Here is a 19,949-nt window from a genome sequence, read left to right as displayed (position 1 = left end):
TTTGAATACCGCCTTGGGATTTGGACATGGGGTGAGATGCTTGGTCACTGATGAGACAAACATTCTGTTGGTCCACAAATAGTTCCCATTACCCTCTTTTACCCTCTTCCATTCCATGGACTTGAGTCACCAATATTCTCCTTTGGTGGTCAAGTGACTTTCAAGTATGGAGAAAAGTTTCTGAGTCACTTGAGAGATTTTTCAGTGTGTATCTTCTTATCTGGAACTCTTGAGTAAATCAGGGCACCAAGGTGGTGACCCATACCACATGTTTGAAATGTACTATGTTGTTTGAATAAAATCCTTTTCCTAATTAATTCACATCAGGAAACTTTCAACCTTGTTTTCCTTCTGCCTTTGGGAAGGTGAGAGAGAGAGTAGGAGAGTGGATATGAATCCAGACCAGGGGCACTGGGTCTCTACACAATTTTTGTTTCCACTTCTGCATCTGATAGTTGCGATTGCTCTTGGGTGAGTTCTTCCTCTGATCTCTGAGGCTGCAGGAAGGAAGGAGCCAGCAGAGTACAGGCTATTATTACAGCAATATCGTTTCTCTCTGGCTACCACACAGTTGTTCCCTGAGTCATGAACTGCTCAACTCAGTGACTGTTGAACTAAACTGCCTTTGAAAATCAGAGAAGAGCATGTGCCAAAACCAAGCCCCTGAGTCACCTAGCACACAGCGTGCAGACAGCAGTAGGTAGGGTCAGAAGCAGTGGTAGGACCCAGCTCTTGCAGGAGTGACCCTTCAAGCACCCATATCCCCACAGAAACTACTGCAGATCATAAAATCTCATGTCCTCATAGACAGAAATTACCACTGTGAGTCCCCTCTTCTATCTCCAAGATGCAGGGTTAGTGAGTTATCAACCTAAGTATCTTTTAACACATATTGAGCTTGTATTATGGAGATCATGTTTTATTTGCCATGTCTAATGAAACTGTATTAGATATTATGATTTATGGAACAAAATAGGCAGAGTTTGTGTTTGGAAACACAGCATCCTATTTACTGGGAAACCTTGATTTAGAGAGCCATACCCAAACTTATTTCAGAAAATTAGTGTCTTTTCCATCTTATCAATTACAGTTCTGTAATGACTATGTATAATTATTTTTCTTTTCTTTTTGGAAGGAATCTTCTGCTGAAGAAAGAATCTAAAGAGCTGAATAAATTCCACTAAGACTAATAACACCAAATTTGACTTAATGTCATATATGCTTGTTCATAATTTGCCACATAAGAAATATGTGCCTTCTTCAAAGACCCTGGGTTAGAGGCATTTTCTGGTGGTGTTTGAAGAAGAATCTGAAACCTCCAATGCTGTTGTTCAATTGTTTGATTTGTGAAAAATTTTAGATTTTGTTTGACAACTTACACTCAAAACAAAAAAAAAACAAGAAGTATCCTTTTACTCAATATACTTTAAAGATAACTTCTGACTGACATTTCCTCACATGAAGAAGTTGATAAACCCTGCACCATATATATATATATATATATATATATATATATATATATATGATATTTAGCTAACTTTTGGGCAGCTGTTATTTTGAGAATCACCTCTGGTAGTTAAAGACAACTCCTGAAGGGTCCTAGAGTGTGGGTTGGGGTCTTTCCTCCCTTTAAATTCTTGCAAGAACAAGACAGCAATCAAATCGCTCCCTCCAGCAATCTGCTGGCAAAGTTCCAATGTGGAACTTTGTGGAACTAATCAGGAAACCTTACCATCAGTTTCTGAGGATTCCAGGTCTAAAAGTGAGTCAAAAGCTTTGTAGTGCAGGGCTCAAGGGCCTCAGAAAACAAATTCTGGGCTTCAACCCTATCAGCTCCCAGTTTAAAAATAGAGAACCATAGTTTTATTGTCTGATTATGACATACTCCTCACCAACGTCAGTAAGACTCAAATGTGCGTTGAGTGCAGTCAAAGGGTACGCAAATTAAACAGAAGTGACTCAGAAGGCACGTAGCGAACAAAAGACGCGCGGAGGTAAGAAGGGATTTCGTTTCAGAGAGCAATCCCACTTAGAACTCAAGGGAGAGAATCTCATTAGAAAAATCAAAGAACTGTAGATCGAAGATAACTTTCTTTTATAAGCTTTTGCAACAGATGGAAGAGAATGTATGGAGATGACTTATGGACACTGCCATCTACACTTCGGGAGTTCCTGAACACTGAATGTTTGGGCATTCAAACCAACAAAATTTTTCTTTGAAATCAACAGAATTGCTGGGCCATACCTGAGAAGAATGTTAGCTGTAATGGTGGACTGATGGGTTGATGCAGGGACCTCAAAACTTGCCTCAGCCCCGCAGGCCTCTTGGAAACTTCCTGTAAGGCCAAGGTGCAGTTGTCGAAGCTGGTAGTGAACACTATGCCCAGAAATTCACCTTTGTTTGCCTGTTGTGCTGGTTTTGCCTGTGGTAGGACATGGCCCAATTATTCATGACTTCCCGGAAGGCATCTCTGGAAGGCTGGGGAATATACTTGTGTTTGTGTTTGACCAGGATGGAAGGTAGCTGGAAATTATGCTGAGTCATTTTCAAGCAGCAGCCTGGCAAGCAGGCCGGCACCACTGAGCAAGGTGGGGTTCATCCTTAGTTTTGAAGTCAGCAATCCTGGGTGCTGGCCCTTGTTGGGAAGACAGCAGACTTCTCGACATCTCTGTGCGTTGTTGGCTTTCTCTTTGAATGTCTTTCGCCCCTATCCTAAGCACACGTCATGCACTAAACAGGACACTGAGTCTCACAGTTCCATGGAGGGAGCCTTTTTTTTTTCATCCCCATTTCACAGAGGAAGACACTGAGCCTGCAGGGCTCAGTCAAGGCCACAGAGTTAGGAAGGTGAAGAGGTCCAGATTCTTCTCAGGCTCAGTGCAGCCCAGTGCTTCACTCCGAAGTTCAGCTAATAATAGCATCATACCTGATGCTCTGACAGTCAAGAGAGACGACATTTTCAAGGTGCCGAAGTCATATACACATGTCAGTTGTTCCAGTTGTTACAATTAAGAAAGGCAACAACCAAGAAAACAACCCAGGGCATGGTCAGGGAAAGGACTTTCAAATGCCTGTGAACCAGAGCTAATCAATTCTGGTAATCCAAATCAAAACTTCCTGATAAGCTTTCTTGACAGTTGCCTCATGAAAATATTAGAACTACTTTGCTCAGATTTTATAGACTTAAGGAAGAAAAAAACCAAGCAAACAAAAAAGGAAGGAAGGAAGAAAAAAGGAAACTACACAGTAGGAGCCATCAACTGTGGTTTACCTCTCAGCAGTGCGTCAGATCCCAGTGTCTGGGGCACTGAGCTACAAACATTCTCTCACAGGCAGTATGAAGCCTGCCCTCAGCACTCTGCTCTTGCCTCTCCAGTCAGGGGATGTGTGTAGCCCTAGAGGGCCATGAGGTCTTTCCTACCCTCCTCACAAACATCAGCCTCAGGGAGTCCACAGACCCCTGAGGGTTTGTAGAAGCTGACTCAAGAGAAAAGGGATTGAGGTCACTTGGAGTAACTCAATAGAAAAAGATAATTTCCTGCCCTGGTCTCTGGATAGCATCCCTTTTAGAGAAACTGGGAATGGAAAACTTAGAAGTCATACTTAGAAAGAAATAGTTTTCAAATTCTTAAGTTGAGTGACCACTATGGCTCCTCAAACAGAAGCGGTGAAATGTATACTTTTTTTGCCCAAAGTAGTCTCTGACAGGAAAAAAACAAAACAAAACAAAACCAAAAAACAACTTTCAGAGTCATAAACTTGCACCATAAACTTGAAAAGAATGAAATCGGAACTGGAGCACCATGGAACTAGCTCCATTTTTGGCTGTCCTAGGTGACACCCTCCTGAGCCCGAGTCTCCTGCTACAGGTTTGGTTGACTCTCAGGAGCAGTTAGGAAGCTGGCTCTCCAGGCTTTCCCCTTTGTCCAAAAGTATGAGTGTGTTTGCACTCTAAATATTCGAAGTGCCTTTTCATAAATCTGCATGGAGGGCCTGTCTGTGAAGAGGGTAATGCAGAGATAGAGAACCTCGAGGTAGGAGAGGTAGGGGTGCTGAATGTGCTCCTCAACATTTGGAGAGAAAAGGGAAGACTTCACAAATCCCCTACACACCTTATTCACTTCTCAGAGCCTGGTGGTAGTCCCCAACCGATCAAGGATGGATTTCACTAATCTGAAGCTGGAGTCCTTTGTATGAGGCAGAGTATTGAGAATTACTTTTATGCTTTAAAGAGAAATGGAAGAAGTGCAATTAGGGAAGGAAAAGTGGTAACACCATGGCAAGATTTTTATAAAGAAGAGAATTGCAACTAATAGATACAGTTTGGAGTTTTTTAAGACAAGGAATACCGTGGATTTATGAACCAAACCTCTTTTCCATAGATTTATGTGGTTATACACCAGCGGTTCTCAACCAGTGGGTCACATATTAGCTATTTATGTTACAATTCATAACAGCACCGAATTACATTTATGAAGTAGCAAACGAGATAATTTTAGGGTTGGGGTCACCGCAACATTAGGAACTGTATTAAAGGGTTGCAGCATTAGGAAGGTTAAGAATCACTGTATATACATTTTCAGAAGGAAGTATGAACAAGGGAAAGTCACAGAGAAAATAAAGAAAGCAGTTCCCCGCCCCCATTTTGTTCTTTGTCCTTGTTTTAGTTTGCTTCTAATTTGTTGTTTTTGTTTGTGGTGCATCATCAGAATGCTTCCGGATGAGAGCTAACCAATGGCTGAAGAGGAGGCCATCAAGAGTACTACTTCAGCTTTGGAACCTTGTCTGTCGTTCTCTACAGTTTTCAAAACAAAAACCTTCTGGGGTTTTTGTTTGTTTGCTCAATTTGATTAATGGTGGACAAGATGCATTCATGATGCCAAAGGGTAGGCTTCCCAGCAGTTGCTGCATGAACCTCAACAAAATAAAAAATAGTAACAATAAAAAGAAAGTAATACTTCATAAATAATATTTTAAACCCAGTCAATTGATAAAATTTCAGTTTTTAAATTACTTTTAATCAGGTGGCTAAAACTTTGCTTTACTTTCCCAATCTTAATGTGGAGGGATAGAGACTATAATTCACTTAAGTGGTAGAAAGTGAAGAATTCCATGCAAGTCTTTCCTCACCAAGATGCCAACAGTAACTAAAGATGCTGGGTCAATCATGTTTTAACCCTTTCTAGTCTACCCACCGATATTTGGGAGACTTTTTAAAAAAAAAAAAGTTTTAGTTTTTCTTCTTTTATATTTATCAATGTAACTTTTAAAGGAGGTAGACTACATATAGACAGGTACACACACAAATATTTGTTTTGTAAAATGATCATTAAATTTCTAAAATTTATGTCATTGAACAAATCTTACAACTATAAATTAAGACATTCCTGCTTCCAGTTTCTTTTTGGAAAAATAACTACTTTGAAAGACTAGTTATTCAGCGTTGCCTTTAACAAAACAGATTTTTTTTGTCTTGTTTTGTTTTTGTTTTTGTTTGTTTTGCTGTTGTGGTTATTTACTTTTTAGTTTTGTAAGATGGAAGGTAAAAAATGTATGTATGTTCATAAATGCAGGGAGAGAAGGGGACAGTTGCCTGCGTTTCCCTGTGTGTGATTGCCTAATTAGGAAGGTCTGGGATGGACCAAAACCCTGGTGAGCTTAACTAACAACACGTGCCTGCACTTCCAGATGGCGATCGCCTAAACCACCACAGGGTTTCTCAAAGCCCCTAAGGTCCCAGTGAGGCTGTCATCAGTGGGAATCAGCAAGAATGACAATTCAGAATCCTGCAGCTTCAAGAACCATGGTCTTCCCCAGCCTTGTTCAGTCTAGTTATCTGTCTAGACATGCAAATTGAACTGAAGAGTGGAAGCAATTATTCGGTAATTCAAAGAAAGGAAAATCTCCTCAGTGAACAAAGATCCGGGTAGATGGAGTTACCTGGATTGTTTGTCTTCACTGATCGATTCTATAGAAAATTGTGTTTTCTGTGATTTTGAAGACGACCGGAAGATTGGAGACAAGGAGAAATTTTGTGAAAACTTCCTCCTCTTCTTCCTCTTTCTCCTCCTCCCTGGCCTCTTCCTTTTCCTTTTTCTCCTTATCTTCCTCATCTTCATTTTCTTTCCCTTCTTCATTCAACCTCCATGGAATGTATAAATATAAAGGAAAAGAAATACCTTGAAAAATCAGTCTTCTTTCAAAAAGTAAGTTCTTTTGGGAAGGGACAGGCAGAGGTTTTGGTAAAGACTTCCCTCATTCCCATTTTTTTTTTCTTCCCCTGAAGGCTAACCTTCAAAGCATTTTTCTTTTTTAGATGAGATGACCAAAGAGAAAAAAGACTGATTAAGCTACTGGCTACGAGGCTTTGCAGTGCCGATCGCATGTATATATGCTCTTACAACTCCAACAATTTAAACAAGAAAGGGGTGATTCTCTGCCTAACTTGTTCACAGTAGGGTAGGTACTGATAAACCTTAAAATGACACTCAAACTATGAAGTTAGTCATAAAGTTCTAAAATTCAGAAGTAATTGCATCAATTCTCATCTCAATGTAGAAGATCTTTTGAAAATATTTCTGAAAAACCATTATTTTAAAAGCATGATGGGGGAGTGGGAATTTGGGTTGATTTTTTTAAAAAAAATCTAATAAAAATAAATAAAAAGTAAAAAAAAACTTCACATTTAAAATAAAAGCACCTAGGTTTCCTTTAATAAAAAAATAAAAATAAAAACATTATGATATATGCTTTAAAGTGGATTACAAATCTCAAGGTAAAATCAGGTAGACTAATGGTCCATTAAATATCCCAGCAAACTTTAAAATGCATTCAGGATAGAAGTGATCACTACTGAGGCCTGGCCTATGGCCTATTGGGAAATTAGAAACATAGTATTTAAAACAGGAGAGGTACAGGAACATATCAATGAAGCTTATCCCAACTGCTGTTCAAATGTAGGCTGTGCAATACTTCCAACAGAATCATATTAATTGTAGTACTGCTTTAAATAAAGATTCAGGCACAAAATTGAAAGAACAGTTCCTCTATAGAATTATTAAAACATTATCTTCAAATATCAGACATGATCTGCTATTTCCTGATCCTGAGAAGCCAGACCTTTGTGGAGTTAAACTGACAGAAAAACAAAACCAAAACAAATCCAAAAACTGAACTCTCCTCACGTTTAACCTTCCAGCACATGCCTTACAATTTTTTAATATTTAATTTTTTTAAATGGCATTCTTATGTATTTTAAGTTTTTAACCTAAGACTGTGGCAACAGTCTGCCTTAGTCACTAAATGGTCTTGTGGGAAAAATGCTTAACAATTTAGCACATAAAAACATATGCAGTTGTAAATATGACTGTTATCATTCTCTTTTCAGAACCAATATAAAAATAAATTACTCTAGAATCAACTGAAAAACAAAGCTTTTAATATCAAACACAATTTGGCAACTGATTTATAGTTCAAAAAGGCAGATATGTTTAAATGTTTTTTTTAAAAAAAAACTGGTATGTTTTAAAAACATATTGTAAGCATATAAAATATTTTGTCATGTTTATGCGAATCTTTTTTTTTTTTAGGGAGAGAGAGAACAAAATTTTATAAAGACTATGTTATCCTGCAAGTTATACTGTTTAAAATGTTGCAAACTAGGAATATTTTGATGAAGGCCAATTGATCACAGTTCAGTCCAATTACTGGGTCTGTAATTAAGAAAAATGTTTTTTAAAAAAAAAGCAAAACAAACATTTTAACATTTATGCTGAAATGCTGTTTTCTTTAAGCAATTATTTTTTCCCCAATAAATTATTGACAACTTCTCAATTCTCAATTCTAATTCCTTACTTTATTTTACTTAGGAATAAAACTACTATAAATGATTGAAAAGTTTTATTTTGAGCACATTTTAATTCTTGGTTTTGATAAAATACTGGAATTTGCAATATTAAAAGAAATGTCAATTTCATTAGTTAAAATTTTTACTTCCATGAAGAGGAGAGGAAACTAGTAATAGGGGATTTGTTGTTGAAGATGTTTTTAATTTCAAGAAGGAATACTGGATTTTAAACCTGTGCATTTTAATCTGTTTGTAAAACAGAGAGGAAGAGGAAACACTTTCAAGAACATTTTCTAAAATCTAAACGTGATTGTTAGTAAGCAACAATTTCCAATCCTCTTAGTTAAGATCAGTTCAGATTTGTAAGGCAAAACAGAAAGAATTTTACTTTCAGTACCAACCACTTAGTGACTTGGTCTTTTATTCCTCAGACTGTAGCACCTTTTCCTTGGAATATGAAACTTTGTTTATGAATTGTTTCTAAATTCTAAACCCCAAGCACAGATTGAGGCTTTGTCACATTCTCATTTGTTGTTTGGAAATTTATATTTAAAAAAAACTACATCCTTACTTTTACATATAAATAAATGAACCAGGAGTAAGAAACAGAAACCAACTAGCACATTGAAATTTTGCTTAATTTTAATTTTTTTTAATTTCCAAAACAATGATTTTTAAAAATCTATCTGAAGCACATAGTATCTTAAATAATACTTTCAAAGAAAACCAAGAATATTTTCTACAAGCTTTTTATTTTGTCAAGTCTTAGATTAAAATGAAACAGCTGTAACTAATTATAATTTTGATTCAAAATTAATTAAACATGGGCTATGATCATATTCGACTAAAATAATTATTTGTTTTTATATAGAATAAATGTTATACAGCCTGAGGATTAGCTAAAAAGAAGAGTAGCATTGCATGAGAAAGAGAAAGTATATTACAGAAAGAATCAAACCAAAGGACATTTTAATACAGTTTTAAAATCTCCCAATCCATAACTAAATAGCTATGTTTGCTTTACTTAATTAAATCACAATTTTGAAAGTTGAGGAGGGTCAGCTTGGTTTTAGAAAGTGACAAAGGAGAATATGAGTCAGCCCTGTCTACCTGATAGGCACGAGCATCCAGTTGTTAGGCATTGTACAAGCAGCAGACGCCTGTGCTTTGTCAAAATTTTACCCAGACAAGCTGACATTCAAAGACTGCTCTTATACTAATAATATACACATTAATATACTGACATTAAAAAAAGCATTAGAGATAAGCCCTACTGTCTTCTGAACTTGTTATCTACCTCAGGTACCCTTCTACTAAAAACAAAAGCAATACCTACAATGAACTACATTTAAGAAAATAATTTTACATTTGTATGCAATAAATTGTTAATAGTAAATATTTTAAAACATACTCATTTTAAATGCAAAAATGTTTCTGAGTTAGAATGAAAGTAACATAATTTAACAAAAAATGTAGAGTTACTTTATTTCAAAGGAGCAATAGATTAAAATTAAGATGGATTTGCTGTTTTGTTAGCAATTACTGTTAGACATTCACTAGATGTTATCTCCTCTAAAGGATGGAGTTAGATGGCCATGTAATTTTTAATTAACTTTAAGACGTCCTAATACTAAGAAATCTGTCCTTTGTTCTCTTAAAATAGTATGGTAGTAGTAATGAAAGCTTAAAGTTGTAGTTTTTCATAAAATAGATTTTCAAGTGTTTAAATAGTATTTTTTCTAGATCCTGATTGAAGAATTCTTATCCAACTCTGAGCTTTAATGTCTTGATCACTATAAATAAATCTTTTTAAAGTTTTGATTTTGAGTAATGTTATGAATCTTCTATGTCTTAAAATATTAAGACATTACTAGAAAGAATCCAAATGCACTGGGAAAAAAATTTTGTTGTTGTTTTTTTTTACTTTTAATATAAATAACAATTTGATTTTTCAACTCTCAATAGTAGTCCCTGAATTTTTGTCTTTGTGATTTTTTTTTACATAGGAAACCTAACATTAAGGCTTAGCATGTTTTATATCATGTCAAATAAAATAAGTAACACTAAATAATGGCTATTTTAATTACTAGAGAAATTTATCTCCATCTTAGTGAAATTTACTATCCCCTTATTAACAAATTTTTTTCTTTATTTTCTTTTGTTTCCTGTCTTATTTTTAGAATTATTTCCCACTTTACTGAAGGACTTTCTATTTGTGACCCACTCAAAACAAAACATTTAATTTAAGCATCCCCAATAACTTGATTGTCAGTCTTCTTGGCAACGCCCAAATCTATCTCGTTTGCTCTCCAGCTCTTACTTAAAACAAAATTAAAAACATAAAATAAAAACTCCTGACCCACACAATAAACCCTCTGATCTTGATTGTTTTTCTCTGTTACTAATAATTGCTAATTTTAAACAGGATTTTTGCTTCTCAAGATTTACCAGGCATTCAGATGATTCCTTGCTCATAACTTGCAGGCAGAAGAGATCCAGCAATCCAAAAGGATTTTGAGCAGATATAAATGTTAAAAATGGCCAAGACAGGCTTGGGGCTCTTTCAATGACTCCGCCCTAGTGTAGTTTTGGCCAGGTGAATGCTGCCCGGCAGAGCTGGGTTAACTTTCTAGACCTTCTTATCAGCAAAACATAAATGATACATATCATGAAAATCACATAATGAAACCCATTATTCTGTATGCTAACTTAAATTTTTAATTTTAAAAAATACATTTTTTAAAAACCTGTATCATAAAAACAGACCAAAAATTAGAAGCCAACATGCTTTTGTATCCTTAGGGTCTGATGGGTTTAATCTAATAGTTTTTGTAGCTAAGCCATTATAATTCATTATGCTTCTGACCTAGATGGCTAGGTCAGAAGCTAGCAATATCAAAATAACACAATATCCACTATGAATATAGCATTGTTATCAGTTGTGCTTAAATTAAAAAAAAAAAGAAATTACTTTTAGTTGCGCATGATGGTATCTGTCTGTAATCCCAGCACTTAAGAGACTGAGGCAGGAGGATCAGCGTTAAGAGGCCAGCCTGGGCTACCAATCAAGTTTCTATCTCAAAAACAAAAGTCCATACCATTAAAAATAGTGTTTCCCGCTGGGCGGTGGTGGCGCACGCCTTTAATCCTAGCACTCGGGAGGCAGAGGCAGGCGGATCTCTGAGTTCGAGGCCAGCCTGGTCTACAAGAGCTAGTTCCAGGACAGACTCTAAAGCTACAGAGAAACCCTGTCTCGAAAAACCAAAAAAAAAAAAAAAAAAAAAAAAAAAAAAAAAATAGTGTTTCCCAAATTTGAAAAACTACTGTAATTTTCAGTCAAGCTTTGCGGGACTTCACAGTGTCATTTGACTGCTCAGTCTAAAGCATCATGGGAAATTCAAAATGTTCCTTGAAATGACTGATGATCTTGAAACCCACCTTTACTGAGTTTCTGGGTTTGTCTGTCAGTAGTACAAAGCATTTAATTGGCCACACACGATTCCTCTAGTCTTAATGAGTTATTTTCTTATTGGCAAATGTGATAGTTGATTTACTCAAGGCACGGCCTTTCTGGAAAGCGTTCTTATTCCTCTCTACCTACACGATATGGAAAGGAAACATTACAATCCCCCTTTCTGAACAGAGCAGACCCATAGACAAAACACAATGTGTTTTATACTCATTCCTGTATTCCAATACTCAGTGAGTGTCAAATGATTCTGATTGGGTCCTGTGAGGGCTTACTATTTTAAGGGGTGGCCACCCCGCAGACTTTTTCATGGTAACAGTAAGAAGATTCATTTCTTGGCATGTATCTTCAGAAGTTATTACATTTTTGTTAGCCCTTGGCATTGGTTGTTTTTTTTCTCTGATTCTCACATTTAAGTATATTGAATGTCCCTAACCAACACAGGTGATGGTGGGTTAGCCTGTAGGGGCTAAAACATTGGCTGTCTCGTCTGTGGACGATTGCCTCGGCCAGAGGAAGTCCCCTCCTCCCTGCTTAGTCCCAGACTCACTGCGTCTTAGCAGTCTCCCCCTCTAGTGAATACTGATGACTGCAGCTTCCGTTCTGTGTTACATGAAATAGGAAAACCCTGAGACTGGACTTCCAGACATGGTAAAAAGTTGATGTTTGGTCTGGAAAGGAATTTATAAATCAGTATGGACTCCATTCTTAATTGTTAGGCAGGGAGAATGCACCATTGAAATTGTGGTTCTTCAAGGTAACTATATTTACTTTATCTCCAATTTCATTTTTTCGTTTTGTTTTCTTGTTTGTTGAGATACTAAAGAAAAATATTCAAAAAATTGACAGTGCAAACAGAGGCACTGAATTTGTCCATTGAGCTGGTCATCCCCTTCTGGTGAAGCCCTTTCCTCAGCCCAGCACGGTTATACATAAAGCATCAACTCTTTGTCAGAAGATGCAGCTTTGCCCCTAGATCTGGTAGTGGCTGTTGGTGTGACTTCCTTTGCTAGATTCTTTAATCTAGAGCACAGCGTTTGTACTCTGCCCGCCCTCCCCAGATGGTTCCCTGTCTTCTCACATGACGTGTTCTATGGAGAAACATTTTGAAAAGGTAAAATGGCAATACATGGTAAACAAACTGGAAGAGTAGGCAAAAGTGCTAGGTCCCCAGCTTGTTTATTCTGTGACTTTGGTCAAGTCACTTTCTTTGTCTGGACCCTAGTGTTTTTATTCACAAAAACGTTAAAATTGCATGAAATGATGCTTGGACAACCTGTCTTTGGGGCTGATGGTGGCTGTTACGACAAGCTTCCGGTGGTGTCGGTCAACAAGGTGCCACACTCCATTCTAATGGGGTATGCTCTCTAAGTTCAGGCTAATGCTTCTCATCTCTATTTGCTTCTCATGTGACTGTGACTAACTTCTCAATGATAGGACTTCAGAGCATGACGAGATAAAGTAGTGCCTTTAGGTATCTGAAAGCCTGTCTTACTTACCTTAGTGACTAACAGTGAGGAATGCTGGTACAGACCATGCTGTGTGGAAAGGTTGGGTAGTCGGTGCCCTCAACTTCTGAGTACCTGTGAAGTTCATCATTCTTCCAAGAACTTAGCTGTGTGGCTTTGTCATCAAAGGGTGAAAAGGATGAAAGATTGGGGTAGCTGAATTTTTACTGTTTTTATTAATATGTCATCTCATTTTAAATTGCTTTAAAAATTAATCCTTTTTAAATTTTATTTTGAGGCAGTGTCTCAGGACAACCACCAACTTTCTATGCAGCTGAAAATGACTTTAACTTTGTTCTGTCTTACAAAGTTGTGAGATGTTGGCTGCTTGGATATATGATTTAGGCTCACAAGGAGGTTAAAGTTTGGTCATCAGAAATCTGGTAGTGATAGTTTAGCCAGAAGAAAAAAAAAGAATCTGCAAGGTTTTATGAGAAAATGCAGTTTGGGCAAGAAGTAAGAGTTCTTGGGTGCTTCTTCTTAAGAATCTAAGAAGATGACTCCAAGTCAGCAAAGGGTCTTCGGAACGTTTCCCTCAAAGTTCCTAAAGGTGTCTCTTCATTTGTCCTGAGAACAGTTAATCCTAAGTGGCTCCGTCGAGGCTCTCTGTGTCCTAACAGGAAGAGGCAGAGTAAATACTGCAGTAAGGTCCTGTATGAGGAGGGTAAAAGGAGGAGGAGAAAGAGGAGACAAAGAAAAGATCGGATTCTCCAACTTCCCTCTCTTATTTTTATTTCTTTCATTAATTTATTCTTTGTTCAGCTGTTATTAGTTCTGACCTAAAGATATTCTCTGGCTGTTCCAATGAGATACAGATCCCAATAGAAGGACTTTGGTTTAGAATTGGCTAAGGGTCTAAGGGTCTGGTCTTGATGATGATGATGATGATGATGATGATGATGATGATGATGATGTCCCAGCCAACTTTCACTTCCTACTAACAGTACCCTACTCTTCTCATTCCCATCCCTCCGCTCTAACCACAGCTGGGTTACTCAGGATAATGTAAGGCATTTTGAAATTGCCTATCAATGTGTGAAAAAGGCAGGGAAACGTGTTAAGGGTTAGGGACAAATTTCTGAATTCACTCCCTTTTTCTGAACAATTGTCAGAAAGTACAATTCTTGGGTTAGGAGTATAAGTCAGTTTGTAGAGTGCTTGCCCAGTGTGCCTGAAACTCTGAGTTTGATTCTCGGAACCACATAAACCAGGTATAATAATAGACATCTGTCACCCCAGCACTTTGGAGGCAAAGGCACAATGATCAGGAGTTCAAGCTCATAGCTTGAACTTACATTAGCTTACATAGGGAGTCTGAGGCCAGCCTGATCTACAGAGCGAGTTCCAGGAGTGCTGGGACTGTTTCACAGAGAAACTCTGTCTCGAAAACCAAAAAGGAAGGAAGGAAGGAGGAAAGGAAGGAAGGAGAAAAGGAAGGAAGGAAGAAAGAAAGGAGGGAGGGAGGGAGGGAGGGAGGGAAGGAAGGAAGGAAGCAAGGAAGCAAGGAAGGAAGGAAAGAGAGAGAGAGAGAGAAACAAAGGTACAATGATGCCTCTTTTCATCTGGGCAGTTGTTCTTGCATGTCCATGGTTTATACTTCGGCAATTCCCTCTTTTGAGGTCTTTGTTGAATATTTTAAAAGACAATCCAAAAATCTGAGTGATGTTAGTAAGTCGTTTAACCTCTCTTGTCCTGATTGATAGAAGACCTGAATTGAGTTAGCTGCTCTTCAGAGACTCTTCTCGCTGTAGGACTGTTGTAGCTACACATAGAGACCACCGGTGTATAGCTATTAGATGAGTAAGAGATGCTACTGGCATTCTATGTCCTGGACGGCAGCAGCCCTGCAAAGGATGGCACAACAAAGCAATATAGGCTGTGAACTTAATCTTTAGAGGCACCTTTAAAAAAAAAAACCCTGTGTGTGTGTGAGTGTGTGTGTGTGTGTGTGTGTGTCTGCGCACACGCACTCGCGCACGCGTGGAGAGGGGGTCTGTCTGTTCCTTGTGGCTGTTATTGAGTGGTGGCCAGGCGCACCAGACAAATCATCTATAGGGAAATATATACAGCCCACCTGTCCATTTACTTACCTGTCAGGAGGCACTGTAGTCATGATCAAGGGAGGCATCTTAGATTTTACATCATCAGGGATCTTGTAGAGGCCTTTTCACTCCTTACTTGTTTGTCATTCTCTTGGCTTCAGGTTTTACTCTGGAAAGTAGCTAACAATGAACTTAATTATTATTTTTTTTCCTAGAATATTCTTTGTGACTGAAGGAAAATGCTGAGGACTTTAGATCCGGTTACCGTTCTTCTGCCTCATTTTGAGGACACTTCACTTTGACTCTATGTAGTCTTTTTGTAGATAAATTATTTATAGGAACATAAGCATTTCTATACATTTATTTTTGTGTATGTAAATCTAGGCATGTTTGTTGTGTTGCTTGGAATATTGTTAATAAAAAAGGATATACATCTGAGACTTAAATATACTCAATTTTCATGCTTTCAGCACCAATTCTTTACCCCAAACTTGTAGTATAGATTCCTTGCTTTACAAAGTTTTAAATTATAGCATGGTTGCTTTTCTTATCATGGAATAAAGAGGTAACTCTTAATATATTCCCCCATACAATTTTATTAAATATAAACAAAAAAAATCCTATGTAATCACCCTTTAAAAGCAACCACATAGGGTGCCTTGTGGATTCTTGAAAGAGGAAAATGACCCAGGTAAAGATGAGAAGCATGTCATTTAGCTTTCCAAGCAATGTTCTACCTAAATGACAGAGAAGAAAAGCTTTCAAGACAGCATCAAGTACAGGCATGGCAAACCTCTTGGGTTTGTTGTTTGTTTTTTTTTAAACTCATGTATAAGAGGTTTTAGCACCTCATAAAGTGAAAGAGAACAAAAGGGGAGAAAACTACAGATGAGGAGAAAGAGCAATCTTAGGTTTCTGTTTATGACTCCCTTGTTCTCTCTCTCTCTCTCTCTCTCTCTCTCTCTCTCTCTCATTTTTTGAACTCAGGGTCTCCCTTTGTAGCACTGACTGCCCTGGAACTTACTATGTAGACCAGACTGGCCATGAGTTCACAAATATGCATCTTCCTCTGCCTCCTGAGTGCTGGGACTAAAGGCATGCACCACCATGCCCAGCTACGCCTCTATTTTCTACAAAAGGGTTAAGATAAGTCTTTTATTCTAGTGTCTATACTGAACTCTACTTAAATTTATATATATATATATATATATATATATATATATATATAGTTGATCAGTCTCTAATCCTACCTACCCTCTATCCAACTTTGAAATAACTCAGTTATTTTATCGCTGTAGATGACAAGAACACCACCTTCGATGAATTAAATAAATGATTAAACGCAATGTGAATTTAAAACAAATCTGGGATTCAATGACTTTGACTCCGTTTACCATTTTACATGTTGTTTAATTTGATCACAAAGACCAGTAGTGAAATATCAGGGAAACAACCCCACTAAAACCCACGTGACTCTACCTGGGTCTGTGGTCTCCCCCATCTTTTTCTCTCTTTGCTCTTCGATGAACAGTAATCATTGGAGGAAACCATCTATCAGAGGTGGCGCAGTTTCTCTTGTCTATTTCTCATCAATGTTTGATTTAAGGACTGCAGATACAAGTGCATGACTGGATCGTTTGCAGGGGTAGCAGGCCGTCTGCTCAGAGCAAGTCCAATGGGTGCTGCTAGCTGCGCAGAATGAGTTTAGAGCTGGCTTCTGGGCACTTTGTTAACAACAGGACAGAGAATTGTGAACGTTATTGAGGAACTCTAATTCTGAGAGGAATGATTAGAATGTGGTCCTGGGTTTAGAGAACTATTGTTAATCGAGTAGGTATAATGATGAAATTGTAGTTATGTAGAAAAAGAGCCTTCTTTTTATCATATGAAAAATGAAATTTGGGAGGAAAATGTGATATCAGCAATTTCCTTTAGAGTATTTTAATGAAAAAAAGATAATGGGGCAAATATGAGAAATGGTAATTATTAACCAGTAGTAATGTATGCCTGGGTGCTTGTTATAGCAGTCCTCCTTCATTCGAAACTGTAATAAATAGTGAAAAATATTAAAAACCTTGGGATCTACTAGTTTAATACTAAAAATGCTACATATGCCTATAAAATCTTATTAGCATGACACGTTCTGTGCATCTGCTAGACAGGGCTCAGATGTAAAGTTTCCCTGGACTCAAGAGCAGGGTTTTGGTTCTTAGGTGACTAACTTAAAAGTGGGCATGTAATGGAAATCCTGTGTAAAAAGATTATTCATTTTATTTTTATTGCCGTTTTAAATTATAGAAGTAAATCTATAAGAAAAGCATAATAGACCCCAAAAGAAAAAGAAACAAGCCAAAAACATCAAAATAAGCATCATTTATCTTTACCCAGTTAAATATGGGGAGACTTTGGGCTTCCAGATCCCAAGCTATTTGAGGGCCTGGGATTCACAGGTGAGAACTTTAGAGGAAATTAGAGTAGACAACCCAGGTATGGTGGCATTCTTGTAATTATAGCACTCTGGAGGCTGAGGCAGGGGGATCACCGTGAATTTGATCCAGTCAGGGCTACAGAATAAAAATCTGCCTCGAAAGAAAGAAGGAAATAAAGAACGAGGGAGGGAAGGAGAAGTTGAGTACAGTCTAAAGGAAGTCGCATGAGCCGCAAAGAGAAGGTGTAACGATCTGGCTTGTAGCGTGCTTTCAATTAGCAGAACAGTGTGCTTTTAAAAATCCTCCTGTGTTTTGAATAGTTATTACTACAGCAGCTGTTTTAGAAGTCATAGAGCTGTATCACAATTGTGTGTTTGTGTGTGCATGTGTGTGTGTGTGTGTGTGTGTGTGTGTGTGTGTGTGTGAGACACAGAGATAAAAACACCTCCAGAAGTGAAGGGTTATTTTTGGGTAATATTCGGGTGCCAAGTCCAAATTCAGTGGAGTTGATTCCTTATTGTAACAAGATGCTGCCCAAATTTACAAAATTAAAAATATTAGTACTGGGTATGTAGCTCAGCATTCACAAGACTGGGGTGGGGTATAAGGAGGGGCTACCTGCATAAACCTAAGGCAGGTGGGGATCCTTCCAAGCCTCACTTTTGGATATATAGGGAAGATGATGTGTTTTTCCAGACACCTGTTTACTTCTCAGCTAATAAATGTAAACTGAGCGTATTTGAAGTGTTTGTCTCTGGTAGGAAACGGTTTCACAGATTCAAAACAAGCATTTGAAAAGACTTTAAACTTGTCCTCAACATGGAGATGCTTTCAGATGAGCTGAGGCTACTGGTGATCTTGTTCTTCCTAAACTGTTTTTCTTCTGGTAGCAAAGCGCCACTGCATGCTTGATAAAAAGAATGAGGGAATTGCGTCCTTGACTCCTTGTGAGCTGACTTTTAGCCAGAGAAGCATGGGTTCTATGGCTAAAAGTCATAGACTGAGGCACACAAGATAAGGCTGTCTTAAAGTTTTGAATTTGAGCACATCCTCCAAACCGCTGGAGCATTAATAAATGGTGTTTTCCATAGAAGAGCTATGATATTTTCAGGTTCCAGTCATAGGTTTGCCACTAATTACTGATGTCGGTGTCCTCACGGGCAAATTGGATGACCCCTGTTGAATAACACGAGCTGCCATGTTCTCAAACACTGGTTTCTGAGGGAAGAATGAAGTTATCTTTATAGAGATGCTGGATGATTTCTTGGAGAAAGAAATGAATTAGATTGAAGGGGGAGAGCAAGGCAGGACTCAGTGCAGAGAAAAATGGATATTAAATTATGACACAGGAAAATTTTCTCAGAAGTACAATGTTCATCAACTGCATGTTCTTTTTTGTTTAAACTTTGTGAAAGTTAAATGACATGTAAAGGAAGAATTCTTATATAAATATGTCATGGGTAGGGGATGAGGTTATGACTAGGAGGTTCAATTTGGTTGATAAAGAATAATTAGCAAAGCTGACCCAAGGTGTTCCCTCTGTACACTTACAGGATCTCTAGTGGAGCTACCATAGGGCTGGGCTCTGTGGAATTAGTCAGAAAGTCAGTCCTTCAGTGGAGCCTTTTGCTAAATCATCACTGCTTGGGAGGGGGAGGGAAGGCAGAAGGAAGAGAGACAGCAGGAACACATATAGAACAAAGCCCAAATGTGGGTGCTTCTGTGAAAATACTCCAGTTTCTCTGGAGCATCATGGCCACTTATAGAACGGTAGAGCTAAATGGAGCTTTGGAGCTTGTCCGGTGCAACCCCCTCATTTTACATTTTACAAGGGGGTAGAAGCTTCGTGAAAACTGGCCAGGATTGCAGTATAGTGAAACCAGGGAAGCTGGTGGTATGCTCCCAGAGGATTTTAAGTGAGGAAGAAGGAAGGGTTTTGTGGTGTGTGTGTGTGTCTGTGTGTGTCTGTGTGTGTGTCAGGGAGGCAGGGGAGTGATGAGTGATGTCCAGATAGGAAAGCAGAGTAAGAGAAGGCAGGCAATTTTGCCAAATTAATTAAAGAGAGATGGAATTAAAAGAGAGATTTTGTGGAGGGGCTTGGGGAAAATTGTGTAATGATTCAAAATCATAGATTGTATTTCTAGTTTACGTTTAAAAGTTAATAAGGGAAACTCTGATTATTTCTAGGAACATAATTTCTTACATGGAAAGGAAGTTTGGGAATTCGGTGGTTCTGCCGGATCAAGCAACTGAAGGAATTGTTTGCAGCTGGTGCTGGACTCGGTAAGTAGTTCGCCCTGATCTGTTGCTGCTTAGGACCAGTTAGTTTGGCTTTTTAAACAAACACTCTTAACCAAGTGAATGCTTAGTGGTTTGCTTTAAATTGCGGACTGTCTCGATAGGAACTAATGAGTCAGATTAGTGTGGTGTGGAGTCCCTAGCAGGCAGGAATCTTTTCAGAAGGTTGGGCATTCTCTGCCTAGTTTCCTTTACAATTCTGCTGCTCAGGACTGGGTTGGAGGGCTTTTTTCTGAAGGTTGAAAGGCTCCCTGCTGTGCCTGCCCTCCACCCCCCCCCCCAATGGCGTTGGGTTCCTGAATGAGGAGCACTGTGCTAGCCTGCTTGTCTAGTTTGTCTGTTTCCTCGGAAAAGGA

The 19,949-nt window shown here is 38.1% G+C and overlaps 1 long non-coding RNA gene across 1 annotated transcript in view; it reads left to right on the top strand.

The window, feature by feature from the left end:
- Window positions 1–19,949, top strand: part of LOC121440552 — an 83,006-nt gene that overhangs the window by 38,592 nt on the left and 24,465 nt on the right. Inside the window, exon 3 of the long non-coding RNA XR_005973361.1 lies at window positions 19,483–19,578. This is a non-coding gene — a long non-coding RNA (uncharacterized LOC121440552). The remainder of the gene's footprint in view (window positions 1–19,482; window positions 19,579–19,949) is intronic.

This window comes from Microtus oregoni, unplaced genomic scaffold, assembly GCF_018167655.1.
Source record: "Microtus oregoni isolate MIOR12 unplaced genomic scaffold, Mior012 000068F_ref0000429, whole genome shotgun sequence".
Taxonomy (NCBI): Eukaryota; Metazoa; Chordata; class Mammalia; order Rodentia; family Cricetidae; genus Microtus; species Microtus oregoni.
The sequence above is the reverse complement of the archived record's forward strand: the minus strand, read 5'-3'. Positions and strand labels throughout refer to the sequence as shown.